This window comes from Molossus molossus, unplaced genomic scaffold, assembly GCF_014108415.1.
Source record: "Molossus molossus isolate mMolMol1 unplaced genomic scaffold, mMolMol1.p scaffold_m16_p_6, whole genome shotgun sequence".
Lineage (NCBI taxonomy): Eukaryota > Metazoa > Chordata > Mammalia > Chiroptera > Molossidae > Molossus > Molossus molossus.
In genome coordinates, this window is record NW_023425399.1 from 2,570,636 (window position 1) to 2,576,678 (window position 6,043).

The 6,043-nt window shown below is 59.8% G+C and overlaps 1 long non-coding RNA gene across 1 annotated transcript; it reads right to left on the bottom strand.

Annotated features, from left to right (window-relative positions):
- Positions 1–2,477: 2,477 nt before the first annotated feature.
- Positions 2,478–5,790, bottom strand: LOC118618717. The gene is made up of 2 exons (XR_004957089.1): positions 5,713–5,790; positions 2,478–3,827 (listed from the first exon to the last, which is right to left on the bottom strand). It is a non-coding gene; the product is annotated as an uncharacterized LOC118618717 (long non-coding RNA).
- Between the last annotated feature and the right edge of the window lie 253 nt (positions 5,791–6,043).

Sequence of the window (6,043 nt, forward strand, 5' to 3'; positions counted from 1 at the left end):
ATAAAAAATACACATTTGGTGCAAAAGTGGTATCAGAAAAATAACCACGCAGTGTTGTACGCTGAGTTTGCAAGAAGGAGAAGGAAACAGGACGGTGCGTTTGCATTGACCCGTATTTTCACGACGAGACAGTGAAAGGGCTCGACCGGAAAGCAACAGAAATGACGACCCACAGCGGGTAGGCAGGGCAGGGAGGGGCCAGACCTCCCTACGGATGATGTTCTGTAGCTTCAGTTTTTGTTTTTGTTTTTGTACGTGCCCCTAGCGGGCACCGAACCCGGGACTCTCTGGTCCACAAGCCGACGCTCCAACCGCTGAACCAAACTGGCCAGGGCAGCGTCAGTGTTTGAATCATGTAAGGATGCCACCTCCACCCTCTCTTTGGGGCTGGTGTACACCCAGCACCCACATAGCCAAAGGGGACCCGCGTCCTGAGAGTCACCGTGGAGGAAGAACTGGAGACACACTGAGGTGAGCAGCCCCCACGCAGGCGGCGAGCAAAGCAGGGCCCCGAGAAGGGCTGACGCTCGTGCAGAGGGGTAAGCCCTCTGCCGGGGCCGGGAGCCCGACGTGGCCCCGCAGGTTCTGGGCAAGCGTGGGAATCAACGGGAATGGACGTTAAGTCGCTTCACAGTGGAGACGGAGGACGGAATCGGGAAGGGAGGAAAGAAAAAGGGAAGGAGGAAGGAAGCCGGTGGAGGCCATGCTCATTCACCGCCTCCCGGTCCCACGAGATTCTTCCTCTCTGACATGAACGTTTAATGCCTCTGCCTCTCCCGTGTACCCCCCCCCCCTTGTCATTTGCTCGGGGCCCATTGTTCTGGGAGGATGAATGAGACATGCCTGGCACAGGTTGGCTCCCTCATTCATTCTGGTCCCTGACAGCTACTGGTTCTCCATGTCCCCCGCCCCGAAAACCACTCAGATCTCGACCCCGCGGAGCCCTCCTGCCGGCAAAGACAAGAAATCGCATATTCAGTGACTGCAGGACCCCCGTGGGCTCATCACGGTCTGAATAACAGGCAACCTGATTTCTCGGGAGCCCTGGGATACTTAAGAGTCACATAAAAGAATTTGGGGATTTATAGAATACACGTCTTTGGGGTGGGGGGGGGAGTAATTATCCTGACAATGGCAATAAATCAAATTCTATGACTTTGAAGAACATTCTAAGTTCAAAGAAGTGCTTCTAGGCGAAGCTGTTAGTAAAAATAGGAGCTGGTGACTCGTTCAGGGCCAACTGTGAAGACTAGGAGCCCGTATCTTCGGCCTGGAGTGAGTTCAGGGTGTAAAATGTGGGCTGCGTACCATGGTGTCTTTCCATCCGGCCTATTGACGAAGGTGGGGGGCAGGCAGGGCTGGTATTCTCACACCCATTTTGTTAATGAAGAAACAGGCTCGGTTGAAGGCTGGCCCCCTCGGGGATTTGCTGGCAAAGCCAGGTGTGCAGACTCAACCGGCCCGGCTGCTGGGGCTCACAGGTGTGCAGCCAGGCAGGTGAGGGCCCGCGAGTGGGCTGATGCTGCCTTGTCCCCATCCTGAAAGTCTCCAAACTTTTGAACCAGGAGCCCTGCAAATCCCGTAGCTGGTCCTGCTCACAGCTCCACGGACTCCCCTCTGGACTCCACCAGAGCCCAGAAACGCCGCCGTGTCCGGGGCTGGATCCCTGGGCCCCCTCAGCTCGCCCCTGCCCCCGGAGCCGCGGGAGCCCCGAACGCTGGTCCCCCGTCTGCGCAGCGGCACGCCGCAGGGTACGTCGGCACCCCACTCCATCGGTTCATCAAAGTCAAAGTCCTTTAAAATGAGTTCAATTAAAACAAGAGGCTCTCGAGTTTTATTAGACTCAACGTGATAAAACCCACTGAGAACACTGGATTCCTCTTTGCTCTTTAGCTGGGTCTCTCTGTCCAGTTCTCTGCCTCTGATGGTCTCCAGTTCTTGACTCAAAAGAAGAGAGAAAGAGAGAGGAAGGGAGAGGGAAGGGAGGAAAGAAGGGACCAGAGAGACAGAAACAAAGAAAACCCTCCTCTCTCCTAACCCTCCCAGCTCCCAGAGATGCCTTCTAAGTCTGGAAGGATTCGTGCAGAAGATCAAACGTGGTCGCTTCTGGCTACAAACTTTCAAGAACCGCGAGCAGCAAAGCGAAACAAAATGCCCATCTGAGAGCTGATGAGGTCGACCTCGCTGCCGGCTGTCTGTCCCTCCCTGGCACCTCCTGAGCCTCCCGGGCCTGGGAGGCAGGAACAGAGCTTTGCATACCAGGGGAAGTCAGCTCTCCCCCGACCGCCCCCAATGCTTTCTCTCCTCGGCGGGGGACCCGGTGGTCCTTCTCCTTCCTGAGCCTTGCACCAGCCCCTCCTGACTTTCCATGGAGTCTATTCCTGAACCGTGACAGCCTCCACCCCTCCAGAGGTCCACGGACCGTCGACGTGCACCAGGCATAACACCCCGGCGAGAAAAACCCACAGACCAGAGCCAACGTCGAGATCTCTTTTTATTATGCATTCGCCAGCCTTTCGTGAGTGTTCGCGCCGTGCTCGGGCGTCTCCCCAGAGGGCGCCTTGCCCCCGAGCCAGTGGGTACGTGTTTTAAAAACGTTAATTCCAGCTCTACAGAATCTGAGCGCTCGACGCAGGGCAGCGTGGCGTCCGGACAGAGCCCCGGGAAGCAGCCGGAGGAGAGAGAGGTCCACAATAAATAAGGGCTTCTCTAAACGGTACGCGCCAGCCACGGCCCTTCCGCCGCCTCGGGGTCCACATCCGCTTCTCCTGACTCGGGGCCACGCGGAGGGAAGTGATCATTAGGTCCAGGCCGATGCTGCCCCTCCCACCTGGTTTCCCCCGCTGCACCCCAATTCTGGTCTGTGCCACAGGTGGGGGCGGGGGCCTGTCCCCCGCGGAGAGCTCACCCCGGCACGGCTGGAGGAGGGAGTGTGGCCGAAAGAGGCGGTGACCCTTCGGGCAGCCCCAGTTGTTCCCAATTACACAGATAAATAGGAATTTACATAATTTACAAAGAGTTTGTGTTTGCGGCTCCTTCCGAAGCCGTTCCCCAAAGATCCACATTTATTCATGAAAGCAAATACGGGGTTCGCTCCAAGGGCCCTGACCCGGGGCTGCCTTCCCAGCAGCTTCCTGCGAACAGGCCCGCGGTGTGAGCGGCTGTTCCGGGGGCTCGGACCCCACAGCCGCGCGTTCTCCCCTGGCCGCGGACATCGAGGTTTCTTTTCTCTTTTCTTCCTTCTCCTGCTCTTTTGAGATACATTCTTTCGGTGGGTACCAAGCACAGCGGACCATTTCTGTCTGCCCCGTGACCCTCCAGCTCACCGAGTCCTGCCCAGCTCGGGTCGTGCCCGCGGCTCCCCGCCCCACCCTACACGCCCGAGCGCGGCGGCACCTAGGAGATGGACAGTCCGCTGACTCGCCAGGAGGAGTCAAGGTGACAGCCAGCGAGTGGCTTCCCAACGCAGCACACCTCTCCAAAGCCCACTTCCCGCGGGGAGGCACGCCCAGGGTGTCGCGCGCCAGGCACCTCTGGGACTGCTGTCCCCACGCGGCAGACGGGGGCTGTTCGGATGGGGCGTTCTTGGGTAGGGGTGAGGGCCCTTTGGGTGGGTTTGCTCCCCCGGGGAGGAACTCATTCTGCATCTTCAGAGGTGGAAATACGGAGCAGGTGGGCGGAACGGAGGCCTTCCTAACAGGACGGGCAGCCGCTCTCCTGGGGGCTCCTGAGACGGGGCGGAGGGGCAGGCGAGGCGGGGTCCACTGCGGGCGAGCTCGGACGGTGGCGTCTAAAGGCCACCCGCTCCGTCTGTCTCTGACTTCAGCCTACCTTGGAGAAGGGGCCAAAGGAAAAGGCGAGTTACGGAAGGTCTCTTCACTGTCTGCAGAAGGCAACATCTCCCCTCTCCGTGTCCCGCCCGCCCTCCTCGCCAGTGTTTCCCGGCAGTTTCGGGGCCCGCCACGCACTGGGGGGGTGTGACCAGGACCCCGGCACCTGCGGCCGCCAGGGGCTCTCCCACGGCCCCCCTGGACGGGTGCTAGCTCAGGACAGCAGCAGCTCCCACTCTCACGGCATGAACCTGGGGGTTGCTAACTCGAGTCTTGCGAGACAGTAGGGGCTGTGGCTGACAAGGAAAGACTTTTCTGCCCAAGTCAAGCTTCTTAGAGGCGCTTCCTAGGCCCCCAGCGGACACCTGTGCCGTCCTCAGGACCCAAACAGCAGAGCAAGGCCACGCTTTTCCTGTGTGGGCTCCTCCTACGTCCTTGAAGACACCCACACGGTCCTACCCCAGGACCTTTGCACTTACTCTTCGCCTGCCTGGAACCCCCGCCCCCTTCTCATCCCTCTGGCTCACCCCTTCTCTCCCTTTGGGTCTTCATGCCGATGTCCCCATCCACCCAACCCCAAACCGCAAGCTCCCCGACACTTCCTAACCGGGCCTGGCTCCCCTGTTCTCCCTCAGAGTTTCTGTACTTGTGTGCTGTCTGCTTCCCCCACTATTTACGCTCCATGAAGGCAGACTCTTTGCCTGGCTCCCTGCTGTGTCCCCAACATCAAGAAAAGCGCCTAGAGTGTGTCGGAGCTCGGAACATCTTTTCTCTGTTAGTCCTCACCCAAGGATGCTTTTCCAGTGGTCTTCAGAGAGAGAGAGAGAGAGAAAGAGAGAGAGAGAGAGAGAGACATCGATGCGAGAGAGACACATCAACTGGTTGTCTCCCACCCTGCAGCCAAGGCACGTGCCCTTGACCGGAGTCAAACCGCTGAGCCAGACTGGCCGGGGCTCTCCGCAAATCTTCACCGAACAAATGCATAAGGGAACATGGACGTGATGCCACGGAGGGATGGTTTCAATCACATCCCTCCCTCGCCAAGAAGAGCTCGGGTCTGGAGGGAGGAAGAGAGGAGGAGACAGACGAGAGAGGCAACGCAGGAGCAGCTGGGCCTGACTCATGCTCCCCAGGGATGATGCTCTCTGCGGCTGGGCCTCCTCGTCCTCCCTCTGTTTTCATCACGAACGCGACAGACCTCTCTCCGGGGGACTAGGAGCGACCTGCCACCGATGTGGAGAGCCGCCGGTGCCCCGAGCAGGGTGCGCGCTCAGTCAGTCCCTGCCGGAGCCCAGCCACCTCCAGGCCCTTCTTATGAACACAAGTCACTGCCCCCATCGCAGCCGTGTGGGTAGGCCTGTCCCAGTGAGTCCTGATGGACAGACTGACAGATACATCCAGTTTGGCTGTAGGCAGCCCTGAGGATCTCATACGAGAGAGACAAGCGGGTACAAAAATTAATCCAACGAATGCGGGGAACCGCTGTACTTCTCTGTCCAGAGACAGCGGCTGGGAAGGAAGAAATGTTCTCTTCTGTTTTTCTCCGGAAAGACCACGTGTGCTGTGGGTCTGGGGAGATGGGCAGAGGGTCGGCTTGCCTCGTCTGGACCCACTGAGCTCCAGGACTGGGCACCACTGCACCCATGCCACAAGGGATGCCAGGGGTCAGCTCCTCGGGGCAGGGCCTGCTGGCCAGGGGCAGGGCGGTGAGTGGCTGTCCACAGCGTCAGCCTGCTCTGTCCGCACAGATGACTTACCAACGGCACCGCTGCCTGTTATGGGGTGCCCCGTGTGCAGTGGGGTTCCCACTGGCCACCTCTCAGGCCAGAAGCCACCCCCACTCGTGCCCCTGAAGGTACGATGCCCGGGGAAGCAACATCACCTCCTCGGATGCGGGTCTCCGTCCGCCCTGCCGGTGGGCGCCGCCGCTCCTCCGTCCGGGTTCTCCGCTGCCCCCGAGCTCCTGTGGGGAGAGAGCAGCGTAACGAACTGACCTCGTTTCCTCGTGGCTCGTTTGCCAGCGTCCAGCCGCGCGCGGCTGCAGTGCCCAAGGGCCGCGTCTGGGGCACCGGTGCTGGGGTCCAGCACACGGCGGGTGGATTTCCACTCGCTCCTCATCCACTCGAGGGATGTTAAGGAGCCAAGAAGAAAAACGCGGTCAGCACAGGGGTTTCTGGACAGTGGGCCCTGGGTCCCTGACCCCTTGGCACCTT